The 24,247-nt window shown below is 29.7% G+C and overlaps 2 long non-coding RNA genes across 2 annotated transcripts in view; one reads left to right on the top strand and one right to left on the bottom strand.

Annotated features, from left to right (window-relative positions):
* LOC148302051 (uncharacterized) overlaps window positions 1-24,247 on the bottom strand; it is a 319,967-nt gene that overhangs the window by 187,302 nt on the left and 108,418 nt on the right. The window lies entirely within an intron of this gene.
* On the top strand, window positions 3,933-5,124 carry LOC148302052 (uncharacterized). Its single transcript, XR_015838710.1, has 2 exons — window positions 3,933-4,391; window positions 4,480-5,124. It is a non-coding gene; the product is annotated as an uncharacterized LOC148302052 (long non-coding RNA).

The following is a 24,247-nucleotide window of genomic DNA, read 5'->3' on the forward strand; positions in this document are numbered from 1 at the left end:
TGTTATGTACGAGGCCGAGATGTTCCAATATTATTCAAGGCCTAGATAGGGGTGTACGTACTAGGGGAGGATTTTAGCATAATAATCATCCCAATATCCCTTTACGTCTCTCCACAGGATCAGAAATGAGAAATTACATCCTTTGACTAGCGAAAGAGATTCATTAATAATATACGGAAAATATCCTTCATATTTTTGAGAACATTTACAACTTAAATTATAAACACAAATTTATTGAACTCTTACGTTTTGAGATTACAACAAATTCTACGAAAAATATGGAAGTTTGTGTATAAACGGGGCTTACGACTGTTCAAAGGCTGGTCTAGTGATCATTTTAAACACGTGTAACATGTGACTATTCTACCCATAATTGACAACCCCTTATTTAATTTTTTGGAACTAATACATATATCATAAAACTCTTACTGGTCCAATGTCGAATCTCATTCGACATCGATTTTTTGTTCTTAGGTACCATGTCGGATGTTATTCCACATTTTTGATCATAAGTATTATTTATTTAAATTCCAAGCTTACATTTTTGTCACTCGTATCTATTACAACAGTATGTGGAGCAAGGGACAAAATATATTTATTCCAATTGGAATGTAACTGTCTATCTAGATTTTTTTTAATTTTGGAGGACCAGAATGGGATAATTCTCACCTCAGGAGTGTAAGTTCACAGCAGTATCAATGATTGACTTAAGACAGCTTTTATTTATAAGATACCCTTTTACTTAAATATATCCACGATCCTCACCGAATTATCTTAAATACTGGGACAATCCTGAAATATGATTTTAAATTTTTCATTCAGCTTTTAATTTAGCTAGTTATTTTATTCACAATAATCCTAGTTCACAAACTTGGACTTATTATATTATGAGAGTTATTTTTACATCTCGATATTTTTAAAATAAACTCCCAAGTAGATTTGTAGGCAAGGATTTAGAAACACTCAAAATGATGACCATTATTTTTTTAATTATTACTAACTAAATTACTAATCATAATGCCACTTCACCGCATGGGTAGGCAGAGAGAATAGAACGCCATACCAATCTGTCTTAGCAAACAATTTTTGCCTCTCTCACATTCATGCATACCCGCTGATTATTTCGACTCCAAGTATTTTAAATACATTATCACTTATTTTTTCTACGAATAATTGTACAATTTTTTTTAATAATGTCGGCAGTCTTTATAATAATCATCACTACGTTTTTTATTCAATTTTTCATATACATACGATAAAACGTACCTACGTAGCTTAAAAGTTTTCATTAAAAAAATATGTAATATAAATTGACTCCTTTTGTTAAAAAGGTTACAAACACAAAATAACCCGGATATTTAAGTGTTTACATATCGCTCACTCCTTTCAAGAACGTCATAAATAAATAAAAAACTTGATTTTTCAGGAGAACGTTTTTATAGTGTAAAAAAAATACAATGTATTAAAAATAAATATCGACCCACTTATTGAACTTTTTACTGTGCAACAGATCTTTTCAGGTAAAACCTAAAGATTTTTTCTACATTTGAAAAGTATTTTGTTTATTTAAAAATATAATTTAATAATACCATTTCTTCAAAATGCATAAACAACAATTTCTGCCCTGTAGCGGGTAAATATAAAGTTAAAAATATGCCGCTTTTGCTGGGATATAGTCAATTTTCTGGGCATTCTGAAAACATGCACAACTGAAATTTGACGATTTTTGATTTATGATGTTCTTGAAAGGAGTGAGCGATATCTGTATTTAAGAGGTATAAAATACCTTGAATATTTTAAGCATAAACTCGATAAAATCAGAAGGCAATTAGAAGACGCTCAACAAAACACAATATATATTACTAGATGTCAAATGATGACATTCACCGATAAGAACACAAATTTACCAAAATTCGCAAATAAAGATCCAAAAGATTTTATCTCGCCATTAAAAATTAACGCCTTTATGGAAAACTAGCATTTAAAAACGCACCTTTAATGTTTTTTTTAACTGTGACCTTTAATTGAAAAAAATATTATTAATATGTAGCGATACAATATGAGTATGTATTTTTTATTGTTTGGCCTTGACTTTGTGTAAAAATATGATGGTTGAAATATTTTAAATTAATGAAATACTTGTTTATGACCACTTTTGAGTATATCAATGTAAACACGACTTGTTTCAAAAACTACGGATGTTCTTATTACAAGTGAAAATACAACTTTTTACAATGTAAAAGTAAATAAGTCCTATGTGAAGGAAACGTAGATTTGAAAACAAGTATTTTAACACCCAAAATGATGTGAATAAAATAACTGGTCAATTTATAAGCTACATAAAATTTTTCAATCATGTTTTAAGACGTTTCCCATTATGTACATAAATTAATCCGGTTAGGATCTTGCAGACTTCAAAATAAAAGGGTATCTACTAAATAAAAGCTTTCCTTATTTTACCATACATGTCTCTGGTGAACTCACACGTATATTGTCATGAGATTAATATACATGTAGGAGTTCCAAGAATTGGCGAATATTGCACGTGTGTAAAAAGATCACTATCAGGCTAATAACAGCCTATGGCAGGTTATAAGCCCTATTAATACCTAGACCACATTCTTTTTCATCTTTGTTAAGATGTGAAAAAAAAATTAAAACAGTTTTATATTTTAACCAGTTGATCACGGCATCAATTTTCGAGACTAGTCGTGTTTATATATATATATATATATATATATATATATATATATATATATATATATATAAATATAAATATATATACATATTTATATATATATATATATATATATATATATATATATATATATATATATATATATATATATATATATATATATATATATATATATATATATATATATATATATATATATATATATATATATATTTATATATATATATATATATATATATATATATATATATATATATATATATATATATATATATATATATATATATATATATATATATATATATATATATATATATATATATATATATATATATATATATATATATATATATATATATATATATATATATATATATATATATATATATATATATATATATATATATATATATATATATATATATATATATATATATACATATATATATATATATACATATATATATATATATATACATCTATTTATATATATATTTATATATAAATATATATATATATATATATATATATATATATATATATATATATATATATATATATATATATATATATATATATATATATACACAATATATATATATATATATATATACATATATATATATATATATATATATATATATATATATATATATATATATATATATATATATATATATATATATATATATATATATATATATACATCTATTTATATATATATATTTATATATAAATATATATATATATATATATATATATATTTATATATAAATATATATATATATATATATATATATTTATATATAAATATATATATATATATATACAGTATCTACTCAATGAATTAGGGCCACCCATTATTTTTTTGAATACTCTGAAATCTTTTGGATTATTATATTTATTTTACATAAATACTTTAAGTTTTCTATTGACATCTAATATCATGTATATTACCTTCAATAATATGTAAAATTTACCTGTATTATTTAAGCCTTTACAAAATTTCAAACCCTTTTTCTGAGAAAGGTCCCTAATTAGCACAGGTAGACAGATAGTTGAAAGTTCAAAAAATAGTCCTATCTCATTTATCAGTGAAATTTCTTGAGTTCTGGTTGTTGTTTTGTTCAGAGAGGATATATAGTTATCGTGTCTTGTGAAAAAAACTTAATTTTTAATTTTAGTTCATAAAGTATAATTTTTTTTTGTAAACACAAGTGTTTTTTTTGAAAAGGACAAAATGGGAAAAAGTAAAGACATTTCTGAGGAAAAAAAGTCTAGTGTTATAGTGCTACTGAAATAAGAAATACTATCTAATAGAGAAATTTCAAAAAAAGAAAACGTTTCTCGTCAAACAGTGGACAGAATTTCAAAATCAATAAAAAATCAGTCACCCGCCACCAGCAATCGGCGAAAGAGCTGTCGTAGGATTAGAAAAACAACAACGAGGACTGATCGAAAAATCGTTCAAAGTGCCTTAGAAAACCGTAGTGCATCAGCAAAAACATTAAAAATAAAATTGGAAGAAGAGGGTATAAATATATCGGTATCAACACTGAGGCGACGTCTTTACGAAGTAAATCTGAAATGCAGGCGCCCTGTAAAAGTACCAAAATTGACACCACGAATGAAAGCGGATCGATTAAAATGGGCCAGGCTACATCGAAATTACTCGGTAGATGATTGGAAAAAGGTATTTATTTAAATTGAATTTTCAACATATCATTTTAGTAAATAAACTCATATATTTGAATTAAACTTAAATTTTCATTATTTTTCAGGTCATCTTTAGTGATGAGTGCCGGTTAGAAGCCGTGACAGAGAGCCGTCGATTCTTCAGGAGAACACCAATGGAACGTTACAATGAGGCCTGTGTGGTAAAAGTTATGAAACACCCCCCTGCAACAATGATATGGTCATGTATTATTAACAATTTACCTGGGCCGTTGTTTTTCGTGGAAGGAACAATGAACCAAAATTCCTATAAGCAGGTCCTCGAACGAATTTTATTGCCCTTCTACCATACACTCGACCCAACAGAAGGTCCATACACCTTCATGCAGGATGGGGCACCTTGCCACCGGGCTAAATCAATAATAAAATTTTTGTCTAAGAAAAATCTGCCTTTGCTCCCCTGGCCTGGAAATTCTCCGGACCTTAATCCTATAGAAAACGTATGGAGCATGTTAAAAAATAAGGTATACTCATTTCCAAATCCGACAGTAGACTGTCTAAAAAAAAATATTCAAAAAATTTGGTCAGAAGACGAAGAAATAAAAAACATGATAAAACAGTGCATTTTAAGTATGCCAAAAAGAATTGAGGCAGTTATTTCTGCCAAAGGTGGAAATACTAAATACTAACTATATTTATATGAAAATATATGCATAATTTAAGCGTAATAAAGTGTTCATGTGTAAATAAAATTCAATGTTGTTTTATTCAAGGTTTTCTCTGAGTTATTCCTGTTTGAATTGAGAAATTGCGCGAAATTCTGCGTGGCCCTAATTCATTGAGTAGATACTGTATATATATATATATATATATATATATACACAATATATATATATATATACATATATATATATATATATATATATATATATATATATATATATATATATATATATATAAATATATATGTATATATATATATATACACATACATATGCACACACACACACACATACATGTGTTCAAATAAATATGTCTTTATTTTGTTGTTTTAATAAAAACACTCACTTTGCCCATAGATGGCGGTCGAATCTTACTTTATTAATAAATTATATTATATTCTTAATTTATCTTAATTTGTTTGAAATGTATTCAAAAATTTTAGGACATAAATTATTGTCCGGCTTTATTAATGTCCAACATATTGTTAATTGTTTATTGTTGTGACAAAGGCAAATTTATCGATTTCCTTGATGGACTGAGTAATTTGTCCGCAATATTTTTAACAAATTTTACACACTGTTATTTTACTAACATAGGGTAGGCGTACCGATTTTGGACACAAAATCAATTATCGCAAATTATATCAAAATTACAACAACAAAAATATATATTTCCCTAAAATTCAAATAATTTGTTATTTAGATTTATTTGAGTTTATTCGAAGGAATATAAAATTTTGTTATATCGCTCACTCCTTTCAACAACGTCATAAATCAAAAAACAGTATTTTTCAGGAGAACGTTTTTAAAGTTTATAAATATTATACAAAGCATTAAAAATAAATATCAAGCCACTTCTTGAACTTTGTACTGCACAACAGATCTTTTTAAGTAAAACCTGAAGGTTTTTTCTCCATTTGAAAAATATTTAGAATATTTAAAAAAAATAATTAAAAAATACCTTTTCTTCAAAATGCAAAAACAACACTTTCTGCCCTGTGGCGGGTAAATGTTTAGTTAAAAATATGCCTCTTTTGCTGAGATATAGTACATTTTCTGGGCATTCCGAAAACATGCACAACTGAATATTGACGATTTTTGATTTATGACGTTCTTGAAAGGAGTGAGCGATATGTGTCTTAACTTGAGACAAAAAAATGAATTTTGTAAATGAAAGAGGATGTAAGTTTGAGCATCTCGGTGCTTCGTTTGATCCTAGAATGCTGTCAATTGAGGGCACTGCCGTCTGTCGAAATTTTACAGAAATATGTATATAATCCAATGTCTGATGTTTTTCAAAAATATGGACACTAATATTCAAAAAAAGTTATATATATATAAAACCAAGATAAAGTTACAACCCGATCTATAAAAATTAAATAAAAATATTAGAGTAATAAATTTTCTAAGGACTATAATAACCAAAAAAATTTGTACATGTTTAAAATCAAGATTGATTAAAAAATATCAATTTATTTCAAATAGAAAATTTCCCTTTTTTTCTTTGTTTAAAATTTTTATTTTTGTATAAATGTCAGACCGCAACAATTTCATTTTAATGGCATGATGATGGAATGATTATTCCGAAACCGGCAGTCACAATTTAGTGTTTATTAAAGTGGTATTACACAAAGTGAACAATGAATGATAAGGAGAGTGTTGAAAATAGAGGTACCATAGAACGGGGCTACTTGAACTTTGATGTGTTACTTGAGCCCAGTACAAAAAGAGATTTAAATCTGTATTTGGTCTATAATAATGAACGTATCTTGACAATAAGTGTCACATGTCAGGGAAACAATGAATCATGTCGATACGTTCATTATTGTAGACCAAATACAGATCTAAATATTTTTTTGTACTGGGCTCAAGTAACACATCAAGATTCAAGTAGCCCAGTTCTACGGTACCTGAATTTTTTTCATACTCGTATATATATGTTATGTAAATATAACATGTACTAGTATGAATTGTAAAAAAAAAACTACATATTATCGTCAAACTGTCCATGAATAGTTCATCTACCCTATCGACACAAGTTTGTAAGTCGACAAGATCGTTAAGAATAATATAAAAAATACACGTTTATAATTGGTTGTTTTGTCTTTGGTCTTATTAATTCAACTGTCTCGATGTAATGTTTCAACATTGAAGGAATTACGTCGAAACGCATTAATCAGGGACGATCGTTTACACAGAGTTTGGTTTCATAGAAATCTAGGCAAAGAGACGGTGATAGATACGCCGGGCCTATGCCAAGTACTTCGGCCTTGCCTAAATTATCGGCAACCATTCGTCTATAGGCCACGCATCGCGAAAACTGCGTCGGTTTGGAGTTACCCAATTTATACGTCGGATTTTTAGACCGCTGCAATTTGCGGCTAACGCACGAGGTTAACAGTTTTACCCTTCACCCCCTATCGGAAAATAAGTGATTTATCTCTAATTAATTGGCTGGTTAACTAACCATCACGCTGCTTCTCCGCCGGGGTAGGCAAAGAGAAAAGAACGCCAAACCAATCCGTCTTTGCACATAATCTTCGTCTTTTACATATTCATACATCTCATACATACGCGCCGATTATTCCGACTTCTGACCTGACCATGCCCAAATATTTGAAGTACTAGACCGTGTCAAGTTTTCCTCGGTCTTCCTCTGCTTTCTACTACCAAACACATTCACCTCATAAATTTGTTTACTGTAGTTTCATCAAAAAAGTAGTTTTTCAATCAATTGTGGTTTGACTTGTTAAGGGTAATAACAGTTGTGGTGGGTTTGTGTTATAGAACAAATTTTACGGGTTATTATTATAAATATATATATATATATATATATATATATATATATATATATATATATATATATATATATATATATATATATATATATATATATATATATATATATATATATATATATATATATATATATATATATTTATAATAATAACCCGTAAAATTTGTTCTATAACACATATATATATATATATATATATATATATATATATATATATATATATATATATATATATATATATATATATATATATATATATATATATATATATATATATATATAGATTTAACACGCACGTATTCAAATGCAATAAAGTGTAAGAGTTTTAAAGAAATCAGTGAATAACTATGAAAGATCGTTACAGTAGTAAAAATTTTCCTTTTATATATTAATCAGTGCCAATAAAAAAAAAATTATTCTTACTTTTAAACATATTACTATACAAAAATATTTTTTTATGTGACACGGAAGGAAAGAAATTCAGCGAAGAGAGGCAACTTTTGAAATTAATTATGAGGATTTTTTCAAACATTTAATTAAAAATCTTCCACTTCAATTGAGATGATAAAGTTGTTTCCAGAAATTGGTATATTAAATTGAATTTGTGGACAGGTTGACATAATTAATTTGTAATCATCTTAAATTGAGCCTTGAAATAATTAAGCCATTGAAAATGACAAAATGTTGTAAATTGTTCAAATTTTACGGGGTTGTCTTAAAACTTACTTACTAAGCTCTGAAGCCCCAAGTTTACATCGTCAAAGTCATCGAAGGAGGCACTCTGAAACAAAATAAAAAAGACTTATTAATTTCACATTACACGTGTACAAACATTTTTTTAGAGAAACATCTACTTTATAATTTAATCTTATTTTCACTTGTATTATACCACATATTGAGTTTTATTTCATTACACATGACTTGTTTAAACAACAACTGTGTTTTCTAAACTTAAAGTATGTAATGAAATAAAACTCAATAAATTGTATGAAACAAGTTTTTTTTAAATAATCTACATGTAATTCATGGGCAGGACGTATCTGTCGAAGAGACGACGGTCGATGGGGAAGAAAAGTATTGCAATGGCGCCCAAGAACTGGCAAACGAAGCATCGGCCGACCCCCTACAAGATGGACTGACGATATAAGAAGAATAGCGGGAGTGACCTGGATGCGGAAGGCGGAGGATCGAAGAGGATGGAGACTCATGCGGGAGGCCTACGTTCAATAGTGGAAGGACACAGGCTGATGATGATGATGGTGAATTCCTTTAAGCTAATGCTGAATCGATCCATAATGAAATAGGATAAAATTTAAATGAATTGATTTATGAGCCAGAAATAAATATTGTCAATTATTGTCATCATTGTTATAATATTAATTTTACTTGGTGAAAAAAAAAACACTCCCCTTGTAATCTATTGTTCACTTGTAATACCACTTTCATTAACACTTATTCGTGACTACCGGTTTCGGAAAATCATTCACACTAATGAACGTCTACATTACATTAATTTGTATTTTGGATCTTTATGTATGGTTTATATGCAATTTTGATAGGCTCATAGTTAAGTCACAGGTTTGGAAGTATGGCTGATTGTTGCGCCATCAATTATGAAATTTTGAATGTAAATATTCTTCATCCAACCTTTTTCACAATGGTGCACTGCATTGTATTAACACAGTGTTATCTTGATCATTACTTACAGGAAGGCAAGATGATCACTCCCGCGCTTCAAAGACCAGTCCAGGCTAATATTAAACAAATATTTTCAGCCCCTCCCCCCCCCCAAACAACTTTGGAATTGAACCCAGAACCTCCAGTACAGTAGTTTAACACGCTTAACTACTACACCACCGAGATTAAATATATATATATATATATATATATATATATATATATATATATATATATATATGTATATATATATATATATAAAGATATATATATATATATATATTTATATATATATATATATATATATATATATATATATATATATATATATATATATATATATATATATATATATATATATATATATATATATATATATATAAATATATATATATATCTATATATATATATATATATATATATATATATATATATATATATATATATATATATATATATATATATATATATATATATATATATATATATATATATATATATATATATATATATATATATATATATATATATATATATATATATATATATATATATATATATATATATATATATATATATATATATATATATATATATATATATATATATATATATATATATATATATATATATATATATATATATATATATATATATATATATATATATGTACATATATATATATATATATATATATATATATATATATATATATATATATATATATATATATATATATGCATATACATATAGCCTACTCCATTAGTGAAACGTTATTTTGGTAAGATTCGCATATGAATTCTAAAAATAAAATTCACAAAATTTATTTTCCTTTCAAACACGTTTCATGTAGGCGCGAAAAAAATCATTGAATGGAGCATGTAAGTACGAACGGAGTAAATATTGATTTCTATCGAATAGAGCACTCTTTCGTTACAGGCAGCCTGAATGGTTCAGCGGTCACGTGACAAGAGTGATCCGCATAGATTTTTGCGCGTGGGTGTACAGAAACTGGATTCGGTGAAGGGAAACCGCGCTGTTGTGTGTGAAATCACGAAACTAAAATATGTACCGCTTTTCCAGGCCCGAATCGGCCTGGCGGGCCGACTGGTGTGCTTTTATTATAAGTATATGAATATCGCTGGTTAAATGCTAAAGGGCCATAACGCAAAAAATTAAACTTTACAACATTTTGAGTATGTCCAAATACTTGTTCACAAAATCTGGATTATCTCCAATTAAAGGAGCTATTTTCATATTATTTTTTTACATCTCATCAAAGTTGCGGAGGGCTGATCACCTTTCCTTCCTGTGTAAACCATCAAGATGACACTGCGTTTATATGACGCAGTGCCCTATGCACCATTGGGGTGCGGATAAGGGTTTTATTATTATTATTATTATCATCAAAGTTGAAAAAGAATATGATCACTCAAACCAGCCTTTGACCAGCCCCGTAAATGCCCATATTCTTCTTCATCTTTGATGAAATGTCAAAAAAATAATATGATATTTATTCTTATTTATCAAAGGTCTACGGATATTGAGATAAAAGTTACGAATATAGGTTATCAACTTACCGATTCATCTCACGATTGTTCATTTTTGAAGGACTGCATGTGTCGAAATTGCGATGTGTTTAAAATCATACAATGGTAAGACAGTATATGTGGGATGACACATTAACTCCACTAAATGATGCGTCTAATTTTGTATTGTATTTTATATATTGCAAGGCACTCTCCCACATGGCAACTTTCATTTTTTTTATGTAAAAATTTAAATAAACCCACAGTGTAAAGGTAGTCTATATTATAACATTCTTGAATGTTTTATGCTGCGACTTTATGGCACAAACTTTATGGTAAAACAAATTTATGAGGCGAATGTTAGTGGGAAAAGAAGCAGAGGAAGACCGAGAAAAACATGGCACGATCAGGTATGCCAAATACTTGAAAGTGGTCAGGTTAGGAGTCGTAACAATCGGCGGGTATGTATGAGGAGATGCATGAACGTGGAAGAGGCGAAGAATGTTTGCAAGGACAGAGTGGTGTGGCGCTCTATTCTCTCTGCCTACCCCTGCGGGGAAGCGGCGTGATGGCTAGTTTGTTAGTTAGTTTTTTTTATGGCACATTTTATCTCTCGTCGATGGTCAAATCTTGTGGATTGGTTTGCAACAACAAACGTCACCTCCTTTCGCCATTCCAGTCTATTTTTCGAAACCATCACCACCGAGGTGCCTGCTGCTGTCTTAACTTGATCGGTCGTCGTGTGGGGATCTTTCTGTCCTTCTTTTTCCCTCCAGGCTACCAATCACAACCAGTCATTCCAGTCTATCCTCATTGCCATGCGCAACGTGTTCAAAGAACTGAAGAATCTACCACGTATAGAGTCAAGCCATCCAAGTGTAACTCCTGACGAATGCACTTGTTGGTGCGACTAGCTGTCCAAGGAATTCGGAGCACGCGACTCCAACATTTTATTTCAAAGGCGTCATTTTTTCTCCTTTCTTTTGCTTTTATGGTCTATTTTTCAACAGCATAGAGCAAAATTGAATGGACCAAGCTCCTGACAAACCTTATCTTGGAGTTGTTACTCACATCTCGGTCTTTCCAGATGTTGTCTAACTTAGACATGACACTTTTGGCAATGGCGATATTTCAATTTCAATTTATTCAATAATTATTATATACATTACAAACTAACATTTAAGGCGTATACATTAAAAAACAAATTGAAAAGTAAGCAAGAAGACTATTGTTAAATGTGTAGAAGAATCTGGCTTCGGAACACTCCTTCGGACACATATAACAGATCAATATCCAATGTGATACTGTTCAACATAGCGGTAGCTCTTCCTACAGGCATAACCATCGACAGGTTGGTCCTGTGTATAGGAATGTGAAACAATCTATGCCGACGCTGTCTTAGGTAAGTATTGGGAACATACAGACCAATGCTCCGGATAATTTCAGGATTATCGATCATACCGTGCAACAGTCGAAAAAATGCGTAATCAAATACACATTCCTTCTAGTCTCTAAACTGACATATATGACAATGGCGATATGACATCTCTAACATGTCCAAAAAACTAAAGAACTGAATATATAAGCAATTCATGTCATCACACAAATAAAACGTCATAATTTGGTCGTCGACGCGGATGTAGTATGTAAATCAAAACAATGAACAAATAAATATTTATTTATTTGCTCGTCCTCACCAATACGATGTTTTAATTCTGATGGAATGAAACGAAATTATGAAAGCTGTGTGTTCAGGGTGAAATCACGTCTGTAATCCGTTTGAAAATAAACACCCATTTCGGAAGCTGGAATAATAACGGCATTAGTGTAGGGATGTTAACCCCTTATTTGCCAACGTAACGGTAGAAGGAAAGTACACATAATTCCAATTATTATTTTTTTAAAGAGACTACTTTAATATCTCAGCTCGCTTGATTGCACAGAATACCAAATATTTTTGTAACTTGAGAAAATACTTTTTAAAAAAAATAATTGAATTACTTAGTAAAAACCACTATTTTCCATTCCGCATTCCGCATCATTTTCAAACACTGTATGATTACGGTGTTTGAAAATGATTCAGAATGCATCGAAACACGTGTCACAGTAGATTTTAAGAAATAGTGGTATTTATTGAGTAAAACTTTAACTAAAAATGGATAGGTTTTACCACAAAGTGACTGCCGAATCAATTAAAGAAATTTAAAAAAATATATGTCTAAACCAGCTGACTCACTAACCATCACGCTGGATTACCATAGGAGTAGGCAGAGAGAATAGGATGCAACGATCTTAGATCCTTCCGCATACTGGTAAAAATTTTAAAACATTTGTGAAATATGGCCGATTGTAACGCCATCAGTTGAGGAATTGGTATTTGAAGTTTTAATTCAGTTTTTTCCCCAGTGTAAATTGAACTCGAAACCTCCAGCATTGTAGCTAAATGTGCTAAACACTACACTACGGAGGCGGACAGAAAAAAATACTGATTTTCAAATAAATAATTTATTAATAAATTTTACATAAAATTCATTTACAAAATTACGAGTGTGTCAACTTGTTAACAAATTTATATTGTCTCCAATTAGGAGTTATTTTTAAAATTATTTTTGACATCTCAAAAAAGATGAAGAAGAAAATAGAAGTATGGGCATTCGCAGGGCTTACGATAGTCAAAGACCAGCCTATGACGGTCGTAACCCCTACAAATGCCCATACTTCCACATCTTCTTCATCTATGTTGAGATATCAAAAATAATGTTAAATTCATTAAATAAATCATGCTTTAAAGGGTTAACACGTCAAACTTTCTTAAGGAAACTTTATTTGAAAGTTTATAAACAACTTCTGATTATTATAGTATAAGTTGACCAAATTTAAAGCTAATGAAAATGTCAAAATTGTTTACGTCGCGTTTATCTAAATGGCTTATATTTGTATATCGTGTGGGTGTATATTATCGACAGAAAGGTCGCTGTGATATGTAGTTAACTCGTATATTTATGACTATTGATTAAACGCAATCATTTAAAGGGTCAATTAACTACTATAATATTTATACTCATTCTTTATCTTACAAACCAATATGGCGATGTCACGAATGGGGCAAAACCGATAATTAGAGAATATTTGACAATTTAAGCTCAATTTTACTTTCTAAAATACCATTATTTCTTACAATATATTGTGACTATTAAAAAGACTGATAATGATGCTGAAACTATCTAAAAATATTGCTCACTCCTTTCAAGAACGTCATAAATCGAAAATCGTCGATTTTCAGTTGTATATGTTTTGGGGATGCCCAGAAAATGTACTTTATTCCAGCGAAAGCGGCATATTTTTAACATAATATTTGCCCGCCACAGGGCAGAAAGTGTTGTTTTTGCATTTCGAAGAAAAGGTTATTTTTAATTATTTTTTTAAATATATTAATTGTTTTCCAAATGGAGAAAAAATATTCGGGTTTTACCTAAGAAGATCTGTTGCACAGTAAAAAGATCAATTAGTGGATTAATATTTTATGTGAAAGTTGTGGTTTTTTTTGCTCTTTTTTCCTACTTAATTCGCGTCAAAAATATGTCTTATTGTTCTTTCTTCGCCCATTTGAATCAAATGCTCAAACCATCTCAACACATTCTTTAATTTTCATATTATTTTTGACATCTTTTCAAAAATTATTCAGTATTTAAAAAAAAAACACGAGACACAAATCGATAATGACGTCATCTTAATTTTTGACCTATCCTCGCTCTCTGATTGGCCGATACGGGTCAGAAGGCAAGTTCCATGAATATAGCCGAATTTGAAATACTTCGCTGTTTTTAAGTATTTTTTAGCAGGGTTTTCTAGTATAAAAACATTTTAAACAATAAAACCCACATTTGGCATTCCGATAGAGTATATATTTTAAAATCTAATACAATTGGATCTGGCGGATTTTGAAAGTAGGCGACACATTTGAGAGATCATATTTCGACTGCATTCAGTCTACTCCTTCTTTTGCCATCTCCGTGCTTTACTTCTATACATCGGTATTGTTTATATATCAAAACTAGAGCAGGTAACATAAACAATTGACGTCGTGATTATCAAATTGATCAATTTATTTTTATTGCGTTCTTTTTTCAGTAATATACGTCTAAAAACTTTGTGTCTACAGATTACCGAATTTTGTCGATACTGTTTTTGACAGCAAAATGATACCTCTCAATTTGCCCCGCGTTTGCCTGTGATAGATGGCTGTAGGTTCCAGCTTTTTCAGCGTTAAATCTATATTTAATTTGAACAAATTACAGTGATTTCGTGAAGGCACCGCGGTGTTTCGGCTTTTTGTTGTATACAGATGGCAGTGAATTATCATCCGTATCAACAATACATCACTTAAGGCTAAGTGAGACAAAGGAATCTAGCGGTTATGTGTGCAGTACTCGGTCAAATTATTATGTTGTCTCGTAAGCAAAGTGTTTATGCCTAAGGAGGGTAATGCAAGCGAATTCGATGCCATATAAATCACGGCCGGTTTCACAAAATACTACTTTTATTGATAGGAACCAGTGGTTTATATTAAATGAAGACATAATACCTACATAATCATTTTGGCAACGTGTATCATTATATTTGATCTGAATATGATTTTACAAAAGAGAAAATTAATCGTACGGTACATAATCATACATATATTCACAGAGGCAATATTTCCTACAACTCTTTTACACATAAATTTATCATTAATTTTACATTTAAATTTAATAAATTTACATAAATGACGGTCTGTGGTTCCTACCCTAATGTATGGAAGTGAAGAATGGAGTTCAAAAATAAGCATGAAAGTATTCTTCCTCATTTATCCTCTAAGACAAATTTGGGGCAAACGATATATGATGGATGCTCAAATGTGAAAAAAAAGCAAGGCTGAGATCCTAAATAATCGTCTCCGAATCATCTCCTTTAGTACACAACCATGATACACGATTTACACACAACGAAGGTTTGATAGTCCCAAGAATTAACAATAAATATGGGAGTCGAACTCTGCAATATATCGTTCCGAACATTTTTAATTTGTTGTTTTTGCCGACGGATATTAGAGGTCAAAATAAAATATGGAACAAAGGCAAAATAAAGGAATGGGTAAATGATCAAGAGTTAATTTTATGAAAATTGTACAATGTTTATATTCTTAATTTTTTTCTCTTTTTGTGTGTATATTAGGTTAAAATCGTTAAAAACAATAAAAAATGTATTGAAAAAGAACTTCACCGACAAGATACACGTGGTGGCTTGGTGGGTCTCTGCAAAAAAAAGGTTAAAATATTTTTAAATTGTGATTTAAATAAATGTATCCAAATATATAAAAAAGAATCTCTTCGTCCTCAGACTATGCATTATTTTATCTTGGGAAACGTCAACTAGGCCATGTCTTCACAACATGATCAGGTTCTCTGCATCCTATTTGCCCATACCATCTCAATTGCCTTTGCTCTACCTTACTATTGATGTCAGTTACATCCAAGCTTCCACGAATACGTGAACTCTTTTTAATCAGTTTAGGCAGTAGGGTTGGGCAAGGATAAGGCATAGTAGGCACTGGTTGTGTTTCTATATGGAACGCGAGTAATCCAGGATAGGCACTGCTTTCCTGCCTATATATAATGCACGCCTCTGCCTACGTATCTACATGCAAACAATCTTCACCTCTTCAACATTGCATTCAAATAAAACCATATCCGCTCCCTAGGTGGAGCATATGGAGTCCACAAACTGTCTCCAGGCTTTTCTGTCGGCTGCCAGCTCCCTTGCATCCTCCCAAGTCAGATCCGCGTCTCGAAGCTCTGACGAGAACTGCCGACGAATTGTCAGCAGTGGTCGTCCTGGGCGGCGCGAACCTGACGCCTTTTATTTAAATAAAAATATAAATGTTCCTATGTTCAAAATCTGAAAACTCGTCAAGCTATTGCTTTCAAATTTCTAAAACGTTGCATTCTTGTTTTTGTTTAAATATACCTGTTGCACGTGTATTTGCCTGGCACAGATAAAATAAATATTTTTTTTTTGCTTATTTTTTTTACTTCAATGGCAGCGCCATCTGTTAAACGTAGCAATACAACGTATTTCTTGATATGAGGTTAATTTAGGCACTGATTTTCTGCCCATATAGATTGCATTTATATGCGAGTATATTCTACACTTCAGTACAAAAGGTGCCATTAGGTCTTCATCGCTAACCGGAATTCTTTATAGTTCTTAGTAATTTCCGAACGCACGCACCCAGGATTCATGCATCACGTATCTCAAAACCGAACGATACATAATTGTTTCAGTTACTCTTTCCCTACATCTCATGTGAGAGCTTTACCCATGCTTTTTGACCCTACTTGAACCGCGTCAGATACCCTTTTTGACATTTCATCACGATATGATAACAAGGTAAGTGAACCAACCAAAAAACCGTGAAATACGCTTATAATTTAAGAGTATTTTAAGACGAATAACACGAAAATATTATTTACACTTACTATTTCAAAAAATGAACGTATGTGCAATTTTGTAATCATTCTACATTGAATTAAATTCAAAATATGCAGAAAAAATACAATCGGTACAGATAAAATATAATTTTTTTTTTTATTTAATTTATATTTGTTAAACTTTGTGATTCTCCATTTTATACTTAAAATGTAACTTTGTTTTAAAATAATATACATATTTTATTATAACTTAATTATAATGTCTACCGGTTAGTATCGAAACCAGTAGACATTATAATTATGTAATAATAAAATATTTATAGTGATTTTAAAACAAAGTTAAATCATACGTAAAAGATAAAATACTGTTTTCATAACAGCTTTATTTTTGGTTCGTTTCTTCAACTAAAATTTCACATTTATTTTATTAAATGTGCCACAAAGTATCTGTAAAAAACATTAAAGAAATAGCAAAATAATCACATTGTCGTCATGTATGTAAGTAGCCGTCAAAGGATATATACGTAAATACGATGTTGTCCCTTTGTATCATTTGGAGCAGAAATGGTTTAGAATACGACTATTTGCTAAATAATTTAAAAACTTGAATATTTAATTTTTTAAGTGATCATTTTTTTCTAGAATTCCTTGTGCATCATTTATTATTTCTTTTAACCGTTATATAGCTGAAAATCTATATATCGACTCTGGTATGCTTTGCAAAAAACACATCCATCGATATATAGACGTGTGATTTGACAGTCAAGCTGGAAGGTCATATTGCAGTCTGCATTTATTATTTTATTTATTGTTTCGGCATTAACTTTGTGGTAAGACATGTTACAATGATTAAAGAAAACACTTGATTTTTACCACTTGAGTTTTATTATAGACTACATGTTTCAGAAGTTAAACTTCCATCATTCAGGTTATTATACAAACCTGAATGATGGAAGTTTAACTTCTGAAACATGTAGTCTATGATAAAACTCAAGTGGTAAAAAACAAGTGTTTTCTTTAATCATTGCATTTATTATGTTTTGTTAAGTTAATTATTGACAAATTATCTAATTCAGCTAATTTTTGTAAAAAATCGAATAACGTTTTTTTTAAAAACTTATTAATTTTGCACTTAAAATGTCCATTAAACCTTGATATACCATTTTTTTTTTAAAAATCTTCTGTAACAAATATTTATCATACTTACATGTGAAAAAAACTTCAACGCTAAAACGGTTAAATATTTGGAAAATGGACGCTGTTACATAAATTGCTTCAACAGCGGATACTCACTGTAATATCATTGTTTAAAATCCTGAAAAATTAACCGAATAATCATTGTTTTAATACATATTTTCATTACTTTTCAATTCAAACTCTCTTAAAAATTTTATGTACCCATTTAAATAATATTTTCATATGGTGGAAAACAAATTTTTGTTTCAATAATTATACAATTTTCCTACCACCTGTGCAAAGTCCCATAAATCAGAAAACATCAGAAATTTATAGAATAATAGAATAGTTAGTGCTAGACTCATACCAAAATTACATCGCGTAACATAATTGCTCCTTCTATACCTCAACAAAAAGTGTATAATTATCCACCTCTATAATTTAGAAACACAAAATGTCTATGATAGAAAATTTTAGTAGAATCCATTTTATGAAAGTAGAAAAATCGTAGGGATATATCGCTCGATTTCAAAGTTTTAAAAAAATATATTAAAACGTATTCAAAATAAATATCAAACCACTAATTGAACTTTTGACTGTGCAACAGAGCTTTTTTTAGGTAAAACCTGAATGTTTTATTTCCATTTAAAAAATATTTAATGTATTTAAAAAAATTATTAAACAAAACCATTTCTTCAAAATTCAAAAAGAACACTTTCTGTCCTGTAGCGGGTAAATATTAAGTTAAAAATATGCCGATTTTGCAGGGATATAGTATAATTTTCTGGGCATTCCGAAAACATGCACAACTGAAAATTGGCGATTTTTGATATGTGAAGTTATTAAAAGGAGTGAGCGATATTACTTTTGTGTATGATAATAGTACTTTTAAATTGTTTCCTTATCATTTTTTAAAAATCAAAATTATTTTTCTGACTTAACACAGAAAAAAATAGTGGCATTTGAAGTCAATTTTCATATTCCGTATAAAGTGTGATAAAATATGTACAGTGGTTGGCAAACTCATGAGTCTACAGAACAAAATATCCACAATTCATCGATAAGGGTTTGATTGAGAGATAAAATACTTACACTTATTCACAAGTATGTATGTAGGTATAATGCTTATTAATTGATACATAGTCGAATTGACAAAACTACTTGTGTTCAAAGGATATGCTCCCGTTAACTACGAAAGTCTTTGAAGGATGACTTCAAGATGAATCTAGTAAATGGGAGCAGAGGAAGACCGATAAAAACTTAAGACGATCAGGTATGCCAAAAACTTGAAAGCGGTCAGAGTAGGAATCGAAATAATCATCGGGTGGAGATGCATGAACGTGGAAGAGGTGAATAATGTTTGCAAAGACAGAATAGTGTGGCGTTATATTCTCTCTGGCTACCCCTACGGGGAAGCGGCGTGATAGTAAGATAGTTAGTTAAAATTGAAATATAGGATAAGTTTGAGAAATCCAGAATTATAAACAAGGATTTTGATTAAACCATAAATGTATATGGTATAGTTAAAAAAATTATATTAATTTCAAGGAAATTCAACTCTGCATTACACTCGCCTATTCTTATTGGCGTCTAGTCTTATTGGCGCTTGAATAAATTTACAAGAAATATTTCGCAATATGTTTTACTATTCATATATATTTATTAATAATAAATAATGAGAAAAAAAACTTGAAAATACTAGCAGCACATTGTTGACGAATTGTCAGTGTAAATTGACAGCGTTTACAAATTACATAATGTATTCAACAGCACATGAAACATAAAACACGCCATAAATTATCCAAAAGTGGTCAGGCATATGTGTAATTATTACCAGCCAACCTATTGAGGCTGGAAAAAAACACTTCGCTAATTTTTAAAGAGACGTACAATATATTTTGTATATTAAAAGCATTGTTAACTTTATGATTCGGTAAAATAACACACTCCTTATCATTCATCATTCACTTTTTTTAATACCACTTTAAAATACAACTTCATGACTATCTGTTTTGGAATTAACATTCCATTATCATTTCTTGAATGTTTTTCGCAGATACTTTGTGGTACATTTTATAAACTTTATAAAATAAAACAACAATGTTTTAACCACTTTTTATTGGTACATTTTAGCTCACAAGTTGTCATTCGGAATTGAAGTATTCGCTACGCAATGCACAATAAAAACAACATTTAGGAGTTTTTAGTTTAGGATCTAGGTGTAAAATATAATAATTGTAAAAGGGGAAATTTTGGAATAGGTAGATGAATTCATATATTTAGCAAGTACGTTTTCTAAGGATAGAAAAATTTATAAAGATAAAGAGATTTCAGCGAAAGCCACACTCACAGTGCACAATGGAGTCCTGATTTCCACCCTAACGTATGAAAGTGAAGCATGCAGTTGGCGAAAAAGGACCAAAATAAAGTTAATGCAGCCAAAATGCAATTTCTCAGACGAATGTGCGGCAAAACGATACACGATAGATGTTCAAATGGTGATAAGCATGCTAGGGGAATCTCTCGTGGATAAATCCAATATTTGTGTAATATTTTTGTTTTTGAATCCAATATTTGTTTAATAATAGACAATAATGGATGGTTGGGACTTAAGATGTTAAGTCGAGTAGCCAGAGGTCTTAAGTGTTGCTTATCCGACGATAAGACAACATACCAGGTACATTAATGATCAACACTTATAATTTAAGTGATCTTAACAAAAGAACATAAATTTTATTTTTTGTACCGAGTTGAAAATGCCATAAACTTCAAAATCGGTATGCATTATCTGTCAAACTTCTTTGTGGTTTTTAGATACAAAAAAAAACCTATCATGTTTAATGATTATAGCTTGAGCATAAATCTTAAAACGAGAAATATGTATGTATGTGTATATATATATATGTATATATATATATATATATATATATATATATATATATATATATATATATATATATATATATATATATATATATATATATATATATATATATATATATATATATATATATATATATATATATATTTATATTTTTTGATCGAGCGGGTATGAAAAAATAAAATGAACAATGTGTTGGCAATATTTAATAAAATAAATTCTGCCCATGCCATTTGAAAATATTTCCGAAAATACAATTTCACGTTTCTAACGTGTTTTCTCATATGACATTAAGAATAATATTAATATGTACATGCTATGACATTGTTCGCATTGTAAAATAAACTTTTCATAAAATCGAAGGTTACATCTGTATTAAAAATTACCAAAGGACATTTAATAATTTACAAAATCTTCAACAAATTCACTGCTTGTATCAATAAAGTAAAAATTTGACATTTTAAAAACTTTTCTTCGTGAACTTCCACAAAAATTATATAACCTAAATAAATACAACATTTTACACACACTGAAGATTTTACCAAATTTTGCCTTAAAAAATCTGGCCAAAAATATCAAGTAAAGTAAAGTCAATAATCAACCACTTTTTATTATTTAAAACCAGGATTTAACCTCATTTTGAGATACCTTTATTGAGCACAACCGCAAAACAATGGAAAAATCATAATCCAAAAAACCACCCGACAAAGTGACCTACACAGATTACAATGAAAAAATCCTTGTATTGTATTTTCCTTGTTTATCCTAAGTATGTGATAATGCCAACCCTAATTATAATTATTTAACAAATGTTTCCATCCCTTGATTCGAAATATGTTTATCCCAAACAAAAACAAATGTTGTTTAATTTATAACTTTGTTTCTACACTGTTTGCTTAAGTTGTTTTAATGCTTCACTAGATACAGTAGCTTACCATCATAACGGGACCATTATAATTTTTTAAATAAAATATCATTTTCACAGTTTTTAATGAAACAGATCTTACACTTTTTAAAATAAAAGCCTAAAAGCGAAAACTAAACTGGTAGTATACAACGGAGTCGCGGTACTAATTTTATGGTATGGATTTAAAGCATGGACGAAAGCAAACTGAATGTTGTCATAATAAGGTCTCTCAGACGAACGTGCGGCAAAACGAAGAATTCCTGACGGAAAAATAAAATAAACTAACTAACCATCACGATTATCTCAACCTAGCATTTTTTCCTTAAATCACCTTCGAACATCTATCATACAAAGTTTTACCCTACATTCGTCTGAGAGAACGCATTTCGACTGGATTCAGTCCAATTTTATCCTTCTTTTGCTAACTCCATTGTATATTATAAGATTCTATTCGCTATAACTGAATACAGTGCGCCATTCACTCATTTGTTATGATTTTTGATGTGTTATTAGAGGAGTTATTTAATTATATTTATTTATGTAACACATTCTTCGAAACCCTTATCCGCACCCAATGGTGCATAGGGTACTGCATCGTTTAGAAGCAGAGCTATCTTGATCGTTAAATACACAAAGGAAAGGAGATCAGCCAGTCCCGGGTTGATATTAAATAAATTTTAGACTGAAAAATCAGTCATATTTATTTCGACCCCCTCTCCTGGCAATTGAGTCTGGAACCTTCAGTACGGTAGCCGAGCGTGCTGACCAATACACTACGGAGGTGGATTAATTTTTATTTATTGCATATATTTATTTACGTATTAAATGCTGTAAAAAATCTCATATTTTTTTTTATTCATTGTTTCGGCATTCACTTTATGGTAAGACATGATAATTTTTTTTTTTAAAAAAACACTTGTTTTAAAAAAAAACAATCTTAATATATTATATACATATTGTTTCAAAAATTTTCACCTTTGCTTTCCATTTTCCCTTTATTTTCAAACTCCGCCCCTTCACTAATCGCCTCCCCCTAACTTACCCCTCTCCTTATTTATAGAACAGTCAATTATTTATTATGTTTTACTTTACATTTAGACCTGATGGAAGCATAGCTTCCGAAACTATTCGTCATAAAATAAACTCAAATGGTAAAAAAACAAGTGTTTTTGTTTTATTATTTCATTTTTGATGTATGCTTCTAATTCAATGTCTGGAAGTGTATCCATCCGTATGTTTTAGCGTGGCATACACCATGTACAGAGAGAGTAGCGTTCATGTTACGTATATGCTTCGAGTTAGTCAATAAATAAACATGTTGGTTGAATTTCGTTACCGTATGTAAGGTACATTTTGTATTCTGTGTACTGTTCAACAACTATCCGTACATACATTTTAACGAAATATTTTAAACTACCCTAAACTGACCTAGGAATAGGAGTCCACCAACAATATTATGCTACTGACTCGAATAAATAAATGATTACGATATATTCTTACTCAGTTATAAACATTTATTTGATTTATTTGGCGTATTCTTTACAAAACGAAATAACTTTTAATCCAGCAATGCGTCCAAGAGCTGTTTCTGACCGTCTAAAATAGAGACACTTTTTGACAAGTCATAGTCAACGTCAGGGGGACCCGACATCACAAGTAAAGAAGAAGAATGTAAGATTTAGAAAATACTGTTTTTATGAATATGTATATACATAT

This window comes from Brachycentrus maculatus, unplaced genomic scaffold, assembly GCF_059751285.1.
Source record: "Brachycentrus maculatus isolate JH-2025_06_01 unplaced genomic scaffold, ASM5975128v1 h1tg000485l, whole genome shotgun sequence".
In the NCBI taxonomy this organism is placed as follows: domain Eukaryota; kingdom Metazoa; phylum Arthropoda; class Insecta; order Trichoptera; family Brachycentridae; genus Brachycentrus; species Brachycentrus maculatus.